This window comes from Mercenaria mercenaria, chromosome 2 (assembly GCF_021730395.1).
Source record: "Mercenaria mercenaria strain notata chromosome 2, MADL_Memer_1, whole genome shotgun sequence".
Taxonomy (NCBI): Eukaryota; Metazoa; Mollusca; class Bivalvia; order Venerida; family Veneridae; genus Mercenaria; species Mercenaria mercenaria.
In genome coordinates this window covers 104,032,412-104,054,426 of record NC_069362.1, presented here as the reverse complement: position 1 = coordinate 104,054,426, position 22,015 = coordinate 104,032,412, and the positions used below count along the sequence as shown (strand labels likewise).

The following is a 22,015-nucleotide window of genomic DNA, read 5'->3' as shown; positions in this document are numbered from 1 at the left end:
TAAGCAGAAATGAAAACCCGAAGAATTACCCCGCTAACGGTACATAATGTTTTTATAAGAATAATTGATCAAAAGCAATTTTATCAGCTTATAAAAACATTTATCTGTGAAATTTCATGATTGGATTAACTTCAGAATTGCCGACAATTATCCATAGCACATGCCTGTTCTGGAAATTTATCATGAACAATGAAACGACGGCAGTTTACACTTCAAGTAACTCCAGAAATCCATGTTATGTCTGACAGGTAATACTACAAATTTTTTGTCAGAACCCCAGATGAGGAGGTCACGCCACTCTTTTCTCATAACTCCCAAGTTGTGTCTGTACTTGAAAATAGTATGAATGGTTTTGTTTAAGCACAATTTCATCATTAATTTTTTTTTCAAACAGAAGTTATTTGATTGTTTCTGTATAAGGATGGTGTCAAAGTCCTTGACAGCTTTGTTATGTAGAACAATGGGGCGTTTCATTTCAAGAAGGCCGTCAGCTGAACTTTCACAGAGGTCAAACACTAACCTGTCTGGACTGGCTCCAACTTGTGGATTTTCAGAACTGACCCAAAACACAGTCTTCTGCAAGATACAACCTTGTACTGAACTTTTCGTTCTGGATTCATAGTCCAGAAATGCTTTATTTTCATTTTGGATCCCATACTGCATACTTTTCATGTGCACTAGTTCCTCCCACAATTTCTATTTGAGAAAATTGCTAACATATCTGACAGATTTAATGTTTCGCAATTGTTTTGCTGTCAGATGCTGTTATACGTACTCTCCTTTCATTAAACCAGTTTAAAGTACATTGAGCACTGACAATTTCAGTTGGAGATTCTACATTAGCGGTTGAAACTGACATGAAATTAACACATTTCGTCACACTTCCTTTTTAATTTTCTTTTGCATTACTATCTAAACTGTAATCGCTATACTGTCTGTAAAGCAATGACTCCCACATTGTCAGTTTACCAGTCTGCTGCTTTCTATTGCAGTTTTAAAGTTTGCTATTACTTCTTGTATATGCTGATGCTGCTTGTATAGTTGGTGTAGGGTCGTAGTGAATAATTCTATAGATCCACTTCCCTTTTTAGCTCACATGTCACAAAGTGACAGTGTGAGCTTTTGTGATCGCGCAGCGTCCGTCGTCCGTCCGTCCGTCCGTAAACTTTTGCTTGTGACCTCTCTAGAGGTCACATTTTTCATGGGATCTTTATGAAAGTTGGTCAGAATGTTCATCTTGATGATATCTAGGTCAAGTTCGAAACTGGGTCACGTGCGGTCAAAAACTAGGTCAGTAGGTCTAAAAATAGAAAAACCTTGTGACCTCTCTAGAGGCCACATTTTTCACAAGATCTTCATGAAAATTGGTCAGAATGTTCATCTTGATGATATCTAGGTCAAGTTCGAAACTGGGTCACGTGACATCAAAAACTAGGTCAGTAGGTCAAATAATAGAAAAACCTTGTGACCTCTCTAGAGGCCATATTTTTCATGGGATCTGTATGAAAGTTGGTGTGAATGTTCATCTTGATGATATCTAGGTCAAGTTCGAAACTGGGTCAGCTGCGGTCAAAAACTAGGTCATTAGGTCTAAAAATAGAAAAACCTTGTGACCTCTGTAGAGGTCATACTATTGAATGGATCTTCATGAAAATTGGTCAGAACGTTCACCTTGATGATATCTAGGTCAAGTTTGAAACTGGGTCACGTGCCATCAATAACTAGGTCAGTAGGTCAAATGATAAAAAAACCTTGTGACCTCTCTAGAAGCCATATTTTTCATGGGAACTGTATGAAGGTTGGTCTGAATGTTCATCTTGATGATATCTAGGCCAGGTTCGAAACTGGGTCAACTGTGATTAAAAACTAGGTCAGTAGGTCTAAAAATAGAAAAACCTTGTGACCTCTCTAGAGGCCATATTTTTCACAAGATCTTCATGAAAATTGGTCAAAATGTTCACCTTGATGATATCTAGGTCAGGTTTGAAACTGGGTCACGTGCCGTCAATAACTAGGTCAGTAGGTCAAATAATGAAAAAACCTTGTGACCTCTCTAGAGGCCATATTTTTCATGGGATCTGTATGAAAGTTGGTCTGAATGTTCATCTTGATGATATCTAGGTCAGATTCAAAACTGGGTCACATGAGCTCAAAAACTAGGTCACTATGTCAAATAATAGAAAAAAAACGACGTCATACTCAGTTCAAAACTGGGTCATGTTGGGACAGGTGAGCAATTCAGGACCATCATGGTCCTCTTGTTTTTAAACTGTTTAGGTTTACTTGTGAACTGTTTTGCAGATTCTTTTTCTTTGTGCGTCCTTTGTTCCATTCACACAATTTGGATGTGCTAGAACTGGATCAGTACCATATTTTTCAATGTAATCCTTTAATGCCAAGAGAACGGCTGTTACATGTGAACATCTCCCCATTCTGCTTGATGCACAAGTACAAGAACCTTCTTTAACCTTTAGCCTGCTAGCGGCAAGTGATTCTGCCTTTGCGACCAGTGCAGACCAAGATCAGCCTGCACATGAGTCTGATCATGGTCTGCACTGTTTGCTATATAAGTCAGTAAATTTTCAGTAAATACCCCTTCGAATGATAAATGGTACTGCCCAAATTGTATAATGGACCAGTCCATTGTAGAACTTTAGCAGGGTAAGGGTTAATAAAACCACTTCCTTGACTTATCTGGATCAGAACATTGTAATCAGTTGCTGTATTATATGAAGCAAGAACTACAGCTTTTAGGAAGTATATTAGCACCATATTTTCATGGCAATCAGCATACATTCTGAGAATGCATATTTTTCCAAATTGTTACATATATATTCTGGATTTGTGTGTGTGTTTTAATACCGAAATAAGCAGACGCATAGGAGGCATTCATATTACACTTAAGGTTACTGACTGCCCAGCATTGAGTAAATTACTGTGAGTATCAGTCTTGTTCTTAACATCCATTTAATATTTGACTGTTGTGTTGGTTTCATTTCCAGTGCACCTCTATGCCTTTTGACAATTTGTCGTAATAAATTTGACGTCAGAAAAATAAACTGTTGTATGATAGTAGAAAATTTTCAGCAGTCTTTTATTAATATGAGAAAGAATCTGTTTGAGTTAGAATTAACCATCCAGTACATTTTTATGCCCCCACTTTGCGGGGGGGTGGGGCATATAGATTTGCCCTTGTCCGTCCGTCCTTCAATCCGTCCGTCCTTCCGAGAATATTGTGTCGCGCCTAGCTCCAAAAGTATTTGACGTAGAGTCACAAAACTTTACAGGAATGTTGGTCAGCATGTGTAGTTGTGCACCTGGGATTTCGCATCCGGATTCATTCAGTTGTGTAGGAGTTATGGCCCCTGACTTTGTAAAAATTGGTCATTTTAGTGTTGTGTCGCACCTAGCTCTAAAAGTATTTGACGTAGAGTCACAAAACTTTACAGGAATGTTGGTCAGCATGTGTAGTTGTGCACCTGGGATTTCGCATCCGGATTCATTCAGTTGTGTAGGAGTTATGGCCCCTGACTTTGTAAAAATTGGTCATTTTAGTGTTGTGTCGCACCTCGCTGCATAAGTATTTGACGTAGAGTCACAAAACTTTACAGGAATGTTGGTCAGCATGTGAAGTTGTGCACCTGGGGTTTCGCGTCAGGATTCATTCAATCGTGTAGGAGTTATGGCCCCTGACTTAGTAAAAAATTGGTCATTTTAATGTTGCGTCTCGCATAGCTCCAAAAGTATCTGACCTAGAGTCACCAAAGTTTACAGGAATGTTGGTCAGCATGTGCAGTTGTGCACTTGGGTTTCGCATCCGGATTCATTCAGTCGTGTAGGAGTTATGGCCCCTGACATAGTTAAAAATTGGTCATTTTAATGTTGGGCGCGCGTAGCTCCAAAAGTATTTGACCTAGAGTCACCAGAGTTTACAGGAATGTTGGTCAGCATGTGCAGTTGTGCACCTGGGGTTTTGCGTCCAGATTCATTCAGTCGTGTAGGAGTTATGGCCCATGACTTAGTTAAAAATTGGTCATTTTAATGTTGTGTCGCACGTAGCTCCAAAAGTATTTGACCTAGAGTCACCAAAGTTTACAGGAATGTTGGTCAGCATGTGCAGGTGTCCTTTGTCATGTAGTGGGGGCATCTGTATCCCATGGACACATTTCTAGTTTTTCTTTTGTTGATCAATATAAGTCAACTTATACCTAAATGTTGAGTGATACTCCTCAATAATATTGACAGCTGTATCAGGAGAAGTTACATGTGTAGTCCTGAAAAAAAACACACCAAATGTTCAAGTTGATTGACCTTTATTTGTATTTTTATTATGCCCCCCTTCGAAGAAGGAAGGGTATATTGTTTTGCAGATGTCGGTCGGTCTGTCGGTAGGTTGGTCGGTCGGTCGGTCGGAATGTAGACCAATCCGTTTCTGGACGATAACTCAAGAACGCTTGGGCCTAGGATCATGAAAGTTGATAGGGAGGTTGATCATCACCAGCAGATGACCCCTATTGATTTTGAGGTCTGTATGTCAAAGGTCAAGGTCACAGTGACCCTGAATAGTAAAACGGTTTCCGGATGATAACTCAAGAAAATTTTGGCCTAGGATCATGAAAGTTGATAGGGAGGTTAGTCATGACCAGCAGATGACCCCTATTGATTTTGAGGTCAGTATATTAAAGGTCAAGGTCACAGTGACCCTGAACAGTAAAACGGTTTCTGGATGATAACTCAAGAATGCTTAGGCCTAGGGTCACGAAAGTTGATAGGGAGGTTAGTCATGACCAGCAGATGACCCCGATTGATTTTGAGATGAGTATGTCAAAGGTCAAGGTCACAGTGACCAGGAACAGTAAAATGGTTTCCAGGCAATACCTAAAGAGTGCTTGGGCCTTGTGTCAGGAAAATTGATAGTTAGGTTGGCCATGACCAGCAGATGACCCCTATTGATTTTGAGGTCATTAGGTCAAAGGTCAAGGTCACATTGGCCAGGAACAGTTAAACGGTTTCTGATCTTCTTGTCCAAAACCATAGGGACTAGGGCTTTGATATTTGGTATGTCGCAGAATCTAGTGGTCCTCTACCAAGATTGTTCAGATTATTTCCCTGGGGTCAAATATGGCCCCGCCTAGGGGAGAACAGTAGAACTTTTGTTTACAATGAGCAAATGATTTCTGTTCCTTGTGCATTTATTGAATGCATCAAGGGGGGCATTTAGTGTTCAACGAGCTCTTGTTTTATTTTGCATTAAATTGTATATCATTATCTTTTACCTATAGCAGTAATAATGTCTCTAAAACTGGTTACATTGCGTCTTGGTGTCTCAGTGAACTAAAAGGGTAGCATCGCCCGGTAATGTTTCTTTCTGTCGACTTGCTTGTTGAATCTGTCAACAATTCCATGGTCTATAAATGACATAGCTAGCAGTGCATTGAAAAAGATCCTGTAGACGTAATCACTAGTGGCCACTAACTTTGTTATCTCATCCCTTCACGAATCTATACAATAGTAGTCCAAAAACAGATCTTATAATCATCCTTGTATTGTATTTTGCCGAAATGATCCCAGAGCTTACACTTGGATTCGACAAGTCTGTTGTGTGTTAAAAAGCTTATGTTTCTCTTGAATTTTATCTTCATGTAAGCCACACAACTGTTCCTCCAAGTATCTTCCATGACATTAATTCAGCAGCAATTCTTTTATGTTTCCTTACACAATTGCTTGTTTCTGAGCAGCATGTCCAAAGTCTTGGATCTGTCTCTCAGTGTTTCAATATTGATGATGTTCACCTGCATCTTCTTAATAATGAAATTGTTGAGCAGAATGGTTGTGGTGAATATACACCAAGAATATGTATGATTAACTGGAACCACTTGTCCTCCTTATACAAAAACACTCCAACAACTGCAACTGAAAAAATAGCAGCCAGAAAAGCAACTGATCCAAAATATTGGATAACACTGTTGTCCATTTATATCCAATACTGGCCACATAGAGATCTGAATCCTCACGAATGTCCTCTTTGATCAAATCCAACAAATTATCCTTCAAATAACAATAGATAGGTAAGTTAAAGAAACTACCCCACTGTCCTTGAGATTCATCGAAGGCATATTTCATGGCTGAAGTCATGAATAAGTCAATGTATTTGAAACCATAATCAGTTTCATCTCTCTCCTTCAAATGGCTCAAATACACTAACAGAATTATAAGGATGAACCACTCGTCATTTTTTTACTACTGTAGTAGTACGTATTTACTCTTTACTTTCGTGCAAACGAAATATGAGAAAAAGTCCAAGTTTTGTCTTGCACACTCTAGTTGCTCCTGTGTCAACAAGAAGTTCAAGTTATTGTCCAACAGTACTCAGTCACATCTATCATAGTCTCAAAAATATCTTGAAACTTTGTGTCTACTTCTTCAGTCTCCGGAACCGAAAGCATGTGTTATCAATTACAACTTAACGAGTTGTGGGTGGTTATAGAATGCTCTTCCATTAACTTGACTATTCAAAGAATAGGTAGAGCTATTGGATTCACCCATGCTTCAGCGTCTGCTGAAGGGAATGGATTGAAACTTCACACTCTAATTTACTGTGATAACCTGACTTACATTGCACAAGTTCTGTAACTCCTTTTAGCTCACCTGAGCCAAAGGCATGTGTCAGTTTTGCACACCGATCTTAAAACTGACTTTCAGTGATCATGAATGTGACCTACTGACCTACTTTCTTGTTTTTTTTTAAGATACAGCCTTGAAAATTGGATGGCATGACATTGTACAGTTTTGCACACTGAGGTTAAAACTGACTTTCAGTGACCATAAATGTGACCTACTGACCTACTTTCTTAATATTTTAGCATCAGTTTGACATTTAAAACATGTAGCTTGTATTATTCAGGTGAGCGATCCAGGGTCATCATGACCGTCTTGTTTACCTTTTTACCATAGTATGCCCCTTTGTCAACTTTTATGTGAATTGAGTTGACAGGGCTGTTGAATAGTCGAACATTGCTGTCCTCAGACTGCTCTTGTTAGTGAGGCTTGTAGCTTCAGCATTTGTATGCAACAAATATTGATATTTTATTTATTGATTGTGTAATTAATTGACTAATTAACCCAATCATGGCATCAGTTGTATTCTTAAACATGTAAAACAACTATACTTTTTATAATATGGCAAATGGTTGGGGAGTTATCTGACCGAACATGCTTTTAAATCGATAACACTCATTTAGTCTAGGAACATTTGTACACTGGTTTAGTACTGTAAGTTATATTCATAAAATTAGATACACAGATACACAACAAAATAATATAAAATTTAGAATAACAGCCGGTGTAACAAAACCCGAACATGCATTTGTTTATTTACAACGACCTGATAAAAGTAATTCACAAGAACATAACCCACATTTATTAGATACATTTCTTCTTGAAAACCACGTGGCAGAATTACACCAAACTTCACAGGAATGATCCTTGGGTGGCCACCTTTCAAAATTGTTCAAAGAATTGAATTCCATGCAGAACTCTGGTTGCCATGGCAACCGAAAGGAAAAACTTTAAAAATCTTCTTGTCCAAAACTACAGGGCCTAGGGCTTTCATATCTGGTGTGTAGCATCATCTAGTGGTCTGCTACCAAAATTGTTCAAATTATCCCCCTAGGGTCGATTGTGGCCCCGCCCCGGGGGTCACATGGTTTATATAGACTTATATAGGGAAAACTTTGAAAATCTTCTTGTACAAAACCACATGGCCTAGGGCTTTGATATTAGGTATGTAGCATCATCTAGTGGTCCTCTACCAAGATTGTTCAAATTATCCCCCTAGGGTAAATATGGCCCCACCCCGGGGGTCCCAAGTTTTACATAGACTTATATCGGAAAAAAAGTTTAAAAATCTTCTTGTCTGAAAGCACAACACTTAGACCTTTGATATTTGGTTTGTAGTGTTGTCTTATGGTCCTCAACCAAAATTGTTCAAATTGTACCCCTGGGGTGAAATGAGGCCCTGCCCTGGGGGTTCCAAGTTTTATATAGACTTATATAGGAAAAAAACTTTAAAAATCTTCTTGTCTGACACCGTAGGACCTAGGCTTTTGGTATTTGGTATAATGCATTGTCTAGTAGTCCTCTACCAAAATTATTCAAATTATGCCCCTGGGGTTAAAAGAGGCCCCGCCCTGGGGGCACTTAGTTATTATGTGAGTTATACAGGGAAAAATACTTAAAAAATCACTTGATCCTTTTTCCAAGACTGTTTAATTATAATTACCTGATGATCCAAAGTAATCTGATGTCACTTGACTGTGACCTTGACCTACTGACCTACTTTCTTGTTTTTAAAGATACAGCTTTGAAATTTTGATGATATACACAGTTTTGCACACCAATCATAAAACTGAATTTCATTGACCGTGAATGTGACCTACTGACTTTCTTAATATTTTATCATCAGTTTGACATTTGAAACATGTAGCTCGTATTACTCAGGTGAGCAATCCAGGGTCATCATGACCCTCTTGTTCATTTCCTGTCCACATCAAACCCTTTGGTCTAACCTACTCTGTTGGCCATTACTAAGTATCTCGGTATTAAAAGGCCTTTCAAATGTACTAATAAATGCTTGTCCTGTCTGAACATTTTTCTTGAAGCAAAATTACGATGTTGATTCTTGAAGCAAAATTACCATGTTCACAGATATATTTTGAAACCATTTTGTTTCCTGTTGGTTGTACATTTCCTGTTGGTTGTACAGATACCATCAGTTGAATGACTAATTGGTAGATGAACATTTCTGGTATAGATACTGCCAAATGTATCAAAATGAGTCATGAATTGGTAAACTTGGATACACACCAAGCTTTGCACTGCACTGACACAACAAACTATCTTTTAATTGCAAAAGCAAATTAATTGTGCCACTCTCGCCACCCTCGGCGATTGATGCAAGGTATGCTGCAGTACCTATTAATCCAACCTCCAATGCAACATGGTATATCACGAAGTGAATCCAAGTATATTTCATATCCTGTGTTAGAGATGTGCACACCACCGCTCCTAAAGAAACCAGGAGTTTGGATATCGATAAGATATGAAATTTAGAAGGAGAAACTATTTTAATAATTTTATGTCCAAACTGATTGATCTTCTTTCCCTACTTTAATTGCCTTTAAATTTTCCTTCTCACTCTTACAGCCCCAATCAAGTCTTCATAAGATATCAGTCCACACAAAGATAGAATACGGAGAAGTGTTTTGAGTGTATTCTAATTTCCTGTACCAGTTTAAAAATGTATTTTAATGTGTGGGTCTTGATATCGTTAGCTACCTAAATGAAATAATGAAAGTACCTTCAATGGAGAGGTAAAAAGTGCTGGCAACTGCATAGTATATATATTACAGTGAATAAAGTCAGCCAATCCCAGTCTGATCCCCCAACATGTGATGGTGTATCCTTCTAGATGCTTTAAATTGAGGATTCCCCTAACTTCAGCTCTCATGCCAGCCCAGTATGGTACTGAATCACCTGTTTTAGCCTGATATCTCTATTGTCAGCTGAATTATCATTGTTGAATGATTGTCTCTGGCGCTTGTTGCTTCTCTCCTGCTGAGGGTGTTTAAACTGAATTACCATCTACCACAATTTCAAACACTGAAACAATACAACCTTTTGGGAAACTGTCAAAATCCCAAATGTATGACATGTCGTTTTAGCTCACCTGTCACGTAGTGACACTGTGACAGGGTGAGCTTTTTTGATCGCCTTCGTCCGTCGTCCGTCCACAATTTCCTTGTGAACACAATAGAGACCACATTTTGTATTTGATTTTAATCAGACTTGCACACAACTTGTATGGGCATAATATCTCGGTTCCTTTCGAAAACTGGCCAGATCCCATCATGGGTTCCAGAGTTATGGCCCCTTAAAGGGCCAAAATTTGCTATGTTTGGCTTGTGAACACGATAGAGACAACATTTTGCAATCAACTTTAATAAAACTTGCACACAACTTGTATTCTTTGTCACAAGAGGGCCATAACTGAGCTAAAGTCCTTGTCCTAGTTATGTAGTCTTGCCTACATATGTGTATTATGACGGTAAACAAGTGGTAAAAGCTTCAAAGCCATATGACAGACATGTTAGGCAAAATATAGACTGGTATGAAAAATTTAACTGATTTTCAAGTCCAAAAAGGACCATAATTCAGCCAGAATAGTTGACAGAGATATGAAGTGTTACCTACAACTTCATTATGGAGATCATGATGATAAGCAAGTGCTCAAAGTTTCAAAGCCACATGTCAAACAATTTTGATACAACGTTGTATGAAAACAGAACCAATTTCCAAGTCCAAATACTAAAAGGGCCATAATTCAGCCAAAATACTTGACAGAGTTATGTTCTCTTGCCTACAGATGGAAATCATGATGATAAGCAAGTGTTCAAAGTTTCAAAGCCACACAAGCCTTAAGTTTCGACAAAACATGGACTTGTACAAAAACTGAATCAATTTCTAAGTCCAAAAAGACCATAATTCAGCCAAAATACTTGACAGAGTTATGTACTCTTGCCTACAGATAGAGACTGTTAAGATAAACAAGTGATATAAACGTTCCAAAGCCATAGAGTGGTGGAACCTATGCTCGCGGTATTTTGTACATATATAATCTTTTTAAGAAGCAAGAACAAATTGTTATTTCGATTTGCCTATGCAAAAACATAAAGTTATCCTCCTTTTATCGAAACATATTGTTGATGTGTGTCATCACGGGACTTAGTCGTCTCGTGAGCTATCGACACGGCATACGTGAAAAGGTGAAAATTCGCCCTGAAGGGAACCTATGCTGGCGGTATGTTATATCGATTAAACTAAGGGCGAAAAAAAATTTCAGCAGGCTAAAAAGGAACAAACAAGCATATGCGAATATAATATTTAGAACATTACTCATTTATTATGTGAAAAACAAAAGAAATGAGGATAAAATTTAGTATGTGCCTCTATGTGTATATTTCCCTTACAGAAATGGAGTCACTATTAGAACAAAGCTTAAAAACGTATGATAATGTTATTTAAAAACAGAATGTTCAAGTATTAAAGATTCAAACAACGACAGTGATTAACTCACTAATGTTTTCTACACTTCTTTTGTGTGTAGGAAATTTACTCCTCCCTACATCTCAGAAAGAACCATTTGGACTTTGTCAAAATACTAAGATCAACGTCGATCTTTTCATGGTTCGAAAGGCACTCGTAGTGTAGCCAGGCGTCACATTCATCACATCTTGCTCTTAAATGTATCTTATATCTGAACGTAATGCATGATTTCTAAAAAACTAACTTTAGTTGAGTGATTTTGACATATTTGTGTGAGATTTGTGCGAGGATACAGATTGCGTAAAATGTATTGGCTGCTGTATACGTCACGTGAGCGGCACGCGCGGCTATCGCTACGTTTGTTGTAAATGCATTTTACCACTGGTCGGTGTTGAACATAGCATGATGAAATATTTTTATCAGTGCTTCTGCAGAGAGCGTATTTATCGAAATACCGCGAGCATAGGAATACCGCGAGCATAGGTTCCACCACTCTATATCAAACAGTTTGCACAAAATATGAACTGGTATGAAAAACTTAACCAAGATTTGTAAGTTAAAAGGGACCATAATTCAGCCAAAATCCTTGATGGAGTTATGTACTCTTGCCTAAAACTAGACATGGTGATGGTACACAAGTGTTGAAACTTTCAAAGCATTATATCAAAAGGTTTTGTCAAAAATGTGGACTTGTACGAAAAAGATTAACCAAGGTGTGATGCCGAAGCTGATGCCAACGCCGTGTTGAGTAGGATAGCTCTACTTATTCTTCAAATAGTCGAGCTACAGAGTAGACCAAACAAAAAATTGACCAAGAAATACTGTACAAATTTAAAAAGGGCCACATTTCTGACAGAATACAAGTGGTAGTCATGGCTCGTGACCAGTATTTAGTCAACTTATGATGACAGACAAGTATATAAAGTTTCAAGCTATAGCTGTTAAAGTATGCAACAGATTTGACCAAGAAATTCCAATTTTCTAGGTAAAATTCTGCCAAAAAAGTGACAGAAGTGGGAATTAGGACCCTTGGTGATGTAATGATGATAAACAGGTGTACTAAGTTTCAAAGCTATAATTCTAATAGTTTCTAAGTAGAAGGAAAGAGGAACGTAAACAAAAAATGTTAACCAAGACAACAGCTGACAAAGTTCAACAAAATGATGACAATACCTTCTAGATTTAAAAATGAATCAGATGTGCTGAAAAGAATTCAGAAAAGTCTTTTTAATTATACTATCAAACTAGGTACAATGTAAATTCTGAAATCTCCTGGACTTTCAACTGAATTCTCCTGTATAGATGCCCAGGAAGTTTAATTGGCATGTATGCATTGTTATGATATATTTGTATCTGAGTCATTTTTGCCCTATGTTTGCTGTAAATCATCCAAAGTCAACCAACAGTTAGTTTGCAGAATTCAGAACTTGCTATTTGCTTCATATGTCTTTTCATTTTACAAATTTGATGTCTAAATCTCCACTTATATATATTTCCCAAGGATTTCTTTGATGCCATGGTTCCAGCTCAAGTATTATTTCAACAGATCAGAACTGCCTGAATGTTATGGTTTCTACATATTTGAGGTACTTTGGTAATGGCAGCTCACTGAAATGAGACAAATTATCAACATTTTAAGATCAAGTAGGAATATTATAAAAACAAGTTAATTTTAAATACTAAAAGCAGGAATGATGTCATATTGTATGACTTATGCCCATTGAGAATGTTTCATAGAATGAATTAAAAAAAGTTCAAAAAAGGCATAACTGAATAAAGTATACCAGTTGCAAGTTTCATTTGAATTTAATGAAAACTGTAGGTTGAATATAGTCCAAAATGAACTGATATAGCTGTAATAATGTTAAGTCCAAAAAAGGGACTTATCTAAAAGTAGAAGCAGACAATAAGCACATGCCAACTTCATACTGATGACGTATTCCATGCAATAATGGATCATACCAAAGTCTAAACATGCTTTTTTAAACAACAATACACTAAATTGTGGGTGAAACAGAAGTTTGTTTTAAACACATTTTTCAACAATACACAGCTTGAAGGTACATGTATATGACTTACATTTGTACATGTATATATTAGCCGGGCAGGTGCAAAATGATAACAGCACATTTTATGTGAAAGATAACTTCCTCTTATACATGATCATAAAATCAAGACTAAAGTCATATAATGTCTTTGGCTTATCACACCACAGATAACAAACAAAGTTTCCTTTTTGTTAATAATCAACATTGGTAAGTGGCCTCTGTGGGCGAGTGGTTAAGGTCGCTGACTTCAAACCACTTGCCCCTGATCAATATGGGTTTGAGCCTCGCTCAGGGTGTTGAATTCCTCATGTGAGGAAGTCATCCAGCTGGCTTATGGAAGGCCGGTGGTTCTACCCAGATGCCTGCCCATGATGAAGTAATGCACAGAGGGGCACCTGGGATCTGCCTTCACCTTCAAAGCTGGAAAATCGCCATATGACTTAAAACGGTGTCGATGGGGCGTTTAAACCCCCCCCCCCCCCCCCCCCCACCCCTCCAAATAAAAAAAATAATATCAACTGTGGTAGTTGTCAGAAGATTGGAGGAAGTTGTAGGGCTTCAGTAAAGGAATAGAAACTCATCCCTCTCTTGCACCACCAGGCAACTGTGATATTGTGCAATTTAAGGTTCCTGTTTCCAATGTCAAGTGGCTTGCAGCCAGTCCAGTAGAGAATGAGTCTGAGTTTACATTTCATAATTTTTGCTGGTTTTACACCTAAATGTTTTGCAGCCAGTCCAGAAGAGAATGAGTCCAAGTTTATATTTCATACTTATTGCTGGTTTTACACCTAAATGTTTTGCAGTTTTTTCTCTAAATGATTTTGATTGAGTGTTATCTAAGTTGGAAAGCATTCGTTTGTTGTATTTTTCTTTTTCCAACCCAGTGTTGTAGCAGCAGTCTTGGTCTACACACACTGCGTCTAGTTCATTAACAGGAGGTCCATTATCCAAAGGAGAACAGGGCCCACAATAATTATAGGCTAGGAGTGTTATTTCTTTCTCAAAGGTTGGAAAGATAACCTTGTTGTATGAATGTCAGTTGCACATCCAGTGCGTTACACAAACGTTGTTTTGATGTTGCCACAGGATGCACACTGGGCTTTTAACATAAGTTTACCATTTTTTATTGTAACATATTGAGGATTTATAGTATCAGTAAATTTCTGTTTTTTTACACAATATATTTTATAATCCATTATGTAGTATTTTTATATTTTTAAAAACTAAAAAAATGTCTGACTTCAACTCGTCATCATCATCTGCCCCTCTGCTACCACAGACTCCAGCCTTTTAATGTCCTCTTCGGCCAGCTGTATTTGAGCTTCTGTGGTTTCTTAGTCCTTCGTTACTTTTTTCAGCCTCTCATTTTTTCTCCGTTTCCGGACAAGTCTTAATTGTTTGTTCTGTTTTCTGACTAGTTCTAGACGTGCTTTGCCTAGCATATAGAAACACTAGTTTCTTCAGCCTCTTTCTCCAGAAATGAGAAAATTCCTTTGTTAGGTCTATTACATCCATATTGCCACACAATTATAATCCTGTCATATTGAGAGAAGCTTGTCCTGGTGTGGCATCTAGTGTTGCTTATATACTGTTATTTTGCAACCCACACATCCAGTTATGACTGTGTATATTCGAGCACATTCTGGAAGGCTGATGAAATGTTCAGCTGTATTTTCATTATGGCATTCCAAAGCATGATGAAATTTCACATTTGTAAGCGTGTCTTAAATTCAGATCCAAGACCAGAATTCCTTTCCATGACAAGTTTCTTGTGGAGGAAAAAGTTGTCCTGTTAAAAATGTTTTTCCAATAAACTAAATCTCACGGTAGAAACATTAACTCTTTCACTCAATAAGAAACAAATGTGGTTTAACCCTACACTACAATAAAAAGATAAACCTCAGCATATTGGTACCTTCAATTTTTGGGTGTATTTGACATACCTGTACCTTGTAAGATTTTTTTTTTGAATTTCTTCCCTTTGTTATTCCTGTCCTTCAACAGTCAAGTTCTTTAAATCTTGCTCCCGTCCTCTGATGTAACTCTTCGGGCATATATTGCCCCGTATGGCGGAGCTCTTGTTACAAGGCTCCATAATATTCAACAGTTGAACTTGAAATATACCCAGTATGTAAAAAAGAGAAAAAGAATCATCAAATGATTGCTTGACCACAGACAGACCATAGTGATAAATGAAGTGACAAAGTCAATAATCTACTTTCACTTACAAAAGTTAAAATACCAGAGATATACTTCTGACTTTATTATGTCAGAGATTAATATTACCAAAAATATTCTACCTTTAACCAACTGTTACTGTACTCAAAACTGATACCAAAAATTTACTAAAAATGCGGTAATTATAGCATTTCTTGAAAACACTAATTTACAATTAACAGATTAATGTCATACAAAAAAAAAAATCAGAAAAAAGCAGTGAGTAAAAATTACACTTAAAATTAAAAACAGACCCTCCAAGTCCTGTAATGTTGGAATAGTACTGTCTACGTCTAAGTTCTCTGACTATGCCTATGCCTCAGTTTCAGTCTGTTCATTAGTCTGTGTCTGAGCCGTGTGACTGACACGAAGCTCGTCTGACAAAGTACATGTTGTACTTAAAGTCAGTGTGTGTCCTTCTGGCAGTGTGACCTTTTCCAAAGGTAAAGTCCAGTCTTGTGCCTTGAAGGACACGTTCAAATCATCTGTTGTTACAAATAATTGGTGTTTCTTTTCTCAGTTTGAATATTTTCTTATGAATAAATAAAACGCAATTTAATATTATATTGTAGCTGTAATTCATGGAGGTAGCTTTCAGTCAGAATTGTCAGGATGTCTTTGTCGCAAAGTTTGTATCAGTAAATCAATATGTGTTGCAAAGTCTTCAATACTCCTGAAAAAAAGATAAGCAAAATAAAAAGAATAATCATTTCCTAATTATAGAAAAAATGCCTAAACATTAATATGCACACATATTTTTATATTTAATAAACAAAGAATACATAAACAAAAGTTACATTAAATTTTGTTAGTTTTCATGTCTCCCACATGTAGTGGCAGTGACATAATGACCTGTTGCTGTCTGTTTGTCTGTCAGTGTATGTCACAAAGTTTGACCACACAACTTATTCGACATCACTGGATGGACTTACGAGTGATCATTTAAAAGCCTGGTTTTGCATGTTATCGGCATTTTCTGGTTCAGTGATTTTCAGTAGAGTTATGGCCCTTGAATTATCAAATTTTATAATGTTTTGCCACTGTTTTATATCTTTGGGCAGAAATCCATCAAACCAAACAGGAGTAAACAGTTCCAAGTCTCATTGTGCATATTTTTGGTTAAACTTTATATATATCATCAACATGAAGTGGACATATGCATTTTACTCATCTAAATATGTAAGGAATAGCAGTTTTTGAACATGGAAATATTAAAAGTATATCTTGTAGTAGATTTTACTTATGACTCTATCAAGCATTTTCAGGTGGCATACGTCAAAGAGCTTTGACAGCATTCTTGCTAAATGCTACCCTTCTAAATTTCTATAATGAACTTGTCCATCTTTCAATTTGGACAGTACCATTAACTGTTAAAAGGGGTGCAAACCAGAAAGATGCTGAATGGAGAACAGTGCGGATCTTGATCAGACTGCACCAAGATCTGCATGGACATGCAGGCTGATCATGCCCTACACTGGTCACAAAGGCAGAATCAGTCATGTCCATGCTGGATATTGGATACAGTGCTCTTTCTTCAAGTTTGCTCCTGAAACATTGGCCCTGTGATGAGGTAAAACAACCTGCTCAGTAAGTTAGCATTATAGTCAAATGGTTTGGAAACATGCTCATTTAGTGGTTATTTTAAAGGCATTAGAATTCAACTTAGGAAATCTCTCACAAAAGATCTGTGTTGTTTTTAGCTCACCTGTCACAAAGTGACAAGGTGAGCTTTTGTGACCGCTTGATGTTCGTCGTCTGTCGTGTGTCAACAATTTCTAAAGAAATCTTCTTCTTCAAAACCACAGGGCAGAATTACACCAAACTTCACGGGAATGATCCTTGGTTGGCCCCCTTTCAAAATTGTTCAAAGAATTGAATTCCATGCAGAACTCTGGTTGCCATGGCAACTGAAAGGAAAAACTTTAAAAATCTTCTTCTCAAAAACCAGAAGCCCTAGAGCTTAGATATTTGGTGTGAAGCATTGCCTAGTGGACCTCTACCAAATTTGTTCAAACAGTGACCCTGGGGTCAAAATTGACCCTGCCCCAGGGGTCACTTGATTTTACATAGGAAAATCTTTAAAAAATCTTCTTCTCAAAAACCAGAAGCCCTAGAGCTAAGATATTTGACATGTAGCATTGCCTAATGGACCTCTACAAAATTTATTCAAATCATGACCCTTGACCCTACCCCAGGGGTCACTTGATTTTACATAGGAAAATCTTCAAAAATTGTTTAAAAATAAAGTAGAAGGCCTCGAGCTTAGATATTTCACATGTAGCATTGCCTAGTGGACCTCTACAAATTTTTTTCAAATCATGACCCCCGGGGTCAAAATTGACCCTGCCCCAGGGGTCACTTGATTTTAAATAGGAAAGTCTTAAAAAATCTTCTTCTCAAAAACCAGAAGCCTTGAGCTTAGATATTTGATATGTAGCATTGCCTAGTGGACCTCTATTAAAATTGTTCAAATCATGACCCCAGGGTCAAAATTGACCCCACCCTAGGGGTCACTTGATTTTACATCTGAAAATCTTCAAAATTTTCTAAAAATAAACCAGAAGGCCTAGAGCTTAGATATTTCCCATATAGCATTGCCTAGTGGACCTCTACAACTTTTGTTTAAATCATGACACCTGGATCAAAATTGACCCCGCCCCAGGGGTCATTTGATTTTACATAGGAAAATCTTCAAAATTTGTTTAAAAAAAATCAGAAGGCCTAGATCTTAGATATTTGACATGTAGCATTGCCTAGAAGACTTCTACAAAATTTGTTCAAATCATGATCCCTGGGGTCAAATTGACCCAGCCCCAGGGGTTACTTGATTGTACATAGGGAAATCTTCATATATTTGCTAAAAATAAACCAGAAGGCCTAGATCTTAGATGTTTAATATTTAACATTGCCTAGTAGACTTGTAAAAACTTTGTTCAAATCATGACCCCTGGGTAAAATTGGCCCCGCCCAAGGGGTTACTTGATTGTACATTGGAAAATCTTCCCAAAAAATACTAAAATTCATCAGTTTGACATTTGAAACATGTAGCTCATATTTCTCAGGTGAGTGATCCAGGGTCATCATGACCCTCTTGTTCTGTTAAAGTCGCAGTTTATTACATGTTTTTCAAAATATCTTACATTTTCCCAGTGTAAAATATCAAACATCTTTCACTCATGGGTGCTTCACCACTGTGAAAATATTGCAACTTGTGTTTATGCAGTGAAAAATATTTTGATGTTACACTGAAGCATACTCTATATATTACATAATGACATGCAATATTAAGCTTCCATGACTCTGGTATGCTATTTCACAGTTATGCCCCTTTTATGGTTCCCTACTGGTATAATGCCCTCTGTCAGTCTGTCCATCCATCTGTCCGCCTGCTCAAAAATATTCAAGCTAGGTTCATAAAACTTTGTATGTGAATAGAGTGCAATATTGTAGATTATGCAAGCACATGACTTGTAGGTCAAAGGTCAAGTTCTTAAATGGAGGTCAAGTAAAAATTGTTTCTGCTCAATAACTTCTATGTGCATTGATGGATTATCTTAGTGCTACACAAACATTCTCGATGATGAGACAGTGTGTCAATACATGATCATTGTTAGTTGGTTAAAGGTCAAGGCCACCAGTAGGGAACTTCTGTATTTCCGCTGCAATACTTGGCCACTTGTTTTTACCTGGTATTCAGTCAGTTTTATTTTTTGTAACAAATTCTTTAATAGTCGGACATTGCTGTCCTCTTTGTTGATGAGTACTTTTTTATTTCAAATAATCTGAAGCCTGTTTTACATCAAACTATAATTACAAGTCTTTGGCCGCAGTTCTAGATTAACATATAGACTGGTAAAAATTCATTTCTTTACAAGTTTTATATAAGAAACAGCATTTTATAGAAGAATGAAAGATAGGTCCTCTGACTTGAGTGTATGCATTAAAACATAAAAAACATTTAATCAGTGTTGCTCAACAAAACTGCTTAATCTGTTTACACATTCCAGCATTGCATTTTTAGAACAAATGGTCTAGTACAGTGATTTTGCTGTTATTACACACAATGACACAGTATAAACAAACTGAAATGGCACATATTGATTTTGAATTTCTTTTTCAAATAGAACACCTTCCCATTACATATATATTTTCCTCAGAAAAAAATAGTTTGTAGATGTAACATTGTACTTTTCATCTTCTGTAACATAGATATAAATTGTTAAGGAAAGTTTTGGAGTAGTCATTTTTAAGGTAGTTGTTTAACATATGATTGCGAAATTTAGTTGATCAGAACTCGAGGAACCGTTAACCGTTGTTAAACTGAATTTGGTGACCAGAAAATTCCAACATTTGATACCACAGCTCAAGACGGGGTGGGGGTGGGGGGGGGGGGGTGAAGGCTCAGACAATTTTATTCCATACAGTTACCTCTGCCTTGTTATAAATGTGTATTGTTCACAATTTTGTATTATGTATTGTATCTTATCAAGCAGTTTGATAGCTTCTACATGTACTTTGTTAGATTAGCTTATTTTTCTGTAAGTGTATTCAGAATGATGTCCCTGATAAGTTTGGGTTCACACATGTTTACATCTAAAGAATCCAGAGAATTGTCCATGCTGTGTACTATAACAACAACACCAAATTCATCGTATTTTCGAACGATATTACAAATGTATTTGTAAATGAATTTCAGAAAGGCTATTTTGAATCATTTAGGATAGCAAGTCAGTTGAGCACGTGGACATAAAACATGTTTATTATTTAAATCTTGATATAGATGAACATGTCAACCTGTCAGGAAATGAAATGTGAATATTTGTCTGATAAGAAATTGGTTCACTGACTTCAAATTTACATGTTATTAATAATATTGATCTGTTTAATTGACATATAATCTTGGATATTTAGTAGATGTTATTTCAATAAATAATGACTCGTGTAATAAAGAATGAATAACATGCCATGCTTAAATTGTTGAATAAAATTATGATATAAATACTTTCTGTTGTTGCTTTCTTGAATTGTGTCTGAGAGACAAAGAATAGACCCGATAATTCTTGCACTGTTGCTGTTAGCCCTTATGGAAAGAACTTTAAAGAAACATCAGGTGAATGATTGAAAATTTAGTAATTATGTCCCACCACCCGCCCCATCCCACGCCATTTTGAAGAAGCTCTATTGTTTTGTTCGTAGAGCATTGTGTTAGAGAATGCTTGGTGTCGCAGTGGTCAAACTTCATAAGATGATTGTCAGTAGTTATTAAATGGACCAGATCATTATGTTAAAGGTCAAGGGCACTGCTCTTCACAGGAATGTTCCTTGGTGGCCTGTTTTAGGTTTCCATGGAAAAGAACTATAAAAATCTCAGAAATTGCTTGTCTCATTTAAAAATGTTACTATGGTGATCCTATACCAAATTTAGAATCATTCTGTTATAAGACATGGCTGGTACTAGTTTTCCGATTATGACTGTGCTAATCTTGAAAATCTCCAGATTCAAAGGCTCAGGATGAGCTATTGTGATCACTCACTGTGTGGCGTCCGTTCGTCCGGTCTGTCCGTCCAAACCATCAGGCCAATTTTGATGAAACTTCGCGGGTGTTCCTTGGATGGTCTTCTTTAAAAATTGTTCAAAGAATTGAATTCCATTTAGAACTCTGGTTGCCATGGCAACCGGAAGGAAAAACATTAAAACTCTTCTTGTCCAAAAACACAGGTCATAGGGCTTTTATATTTGGTATGTAGCATCACCTAGTGGTCCTCTACCAAAGTTGTTCAAATTATTCCCCTAGGATCAAATATGGCCCTGCCCCTGAACATAGACTTATATAGGGAAAACTTTGAAAATCTTCTTGTCCAAAACCACAAGGTACAGAGCCTCAATATTTGGCATGTGACATCATCTAATGGTCCTCTATAAAGATTGTTCAAATTATGCCCCTAGGGTGAAAAGAGGCCCCGACCCGGGGGTCCCAATTTTTACATAGACTTATATAGGAAACAAGAGGGCCGAGATGGCCCTAGGTCGCCCACCTGAGAAACACACCATAACAGTGTAAAGATGTTTGACCTAGTGATTTCGTGGAAACAAATATTCTGGCCAATTTTCATTAGAATTTGACCAAAAATGTGGTCTTATGAGTTTAAACAAGTATTTTCTTTGATATAACCTAGTGACCTAGTTTTTGACCCCGAGATGTCCCATATTCAAACCTGATCTAGATTTCATCAAGGCAATCATTCTGACCAAATTTCATGAAGATCAATTGAAAAATACAGCCTCTAACACATACACAATTTTTTTCTTTGATTTGACCTAGTGACCTAGTTTTTGACCCCAGATGACCCATATTCGAACTTGACCTAGATTCATCAAGGCAATCATTTTGACCAAATTTCTTGAAGATCAATTGAAAACTACAGCCTCTATCGCATACACAATGTTTTTCTTTGATTTGACCTGGTGATCTACTTTTTAATCCCAAATGACCTATACTCAAACTCGACCTAGATTTCATCAAGGCAATCATTCTGACCAAATTTCATGAAGATCAATTTAAAAATACAGCCTCTATCGCATAAACAAGGTTTTTCTTTGATTTGACCTAGTGACCTACTTTTTGACCCCAGATGACCCATATTCA

At 37.1% G+C, this 22,015-nt stretch overlaps 1 long non-coding RNA gene across 1 annotated transcript; it reads left to right on the top strand.

Annotated features, from left to right (window-relative positions):
• Nucleotides 1-322: 322 nt before the first annotated feature.
• On the top strand, nucleotides 323-20,370 carry LOC128555322 (uncharacterized). Its single transcript, XR_008369983.1, has 2 exons — nucleotides 323-10,619; nucleotides 11,587-20,370. It is a non-coding gene; the product is annotated as an uncharacterized LOC128555322 (long non-coding RNA).
• Nucleotides 20,371-22,015: the final 1,645 nt, after the last annotated feature.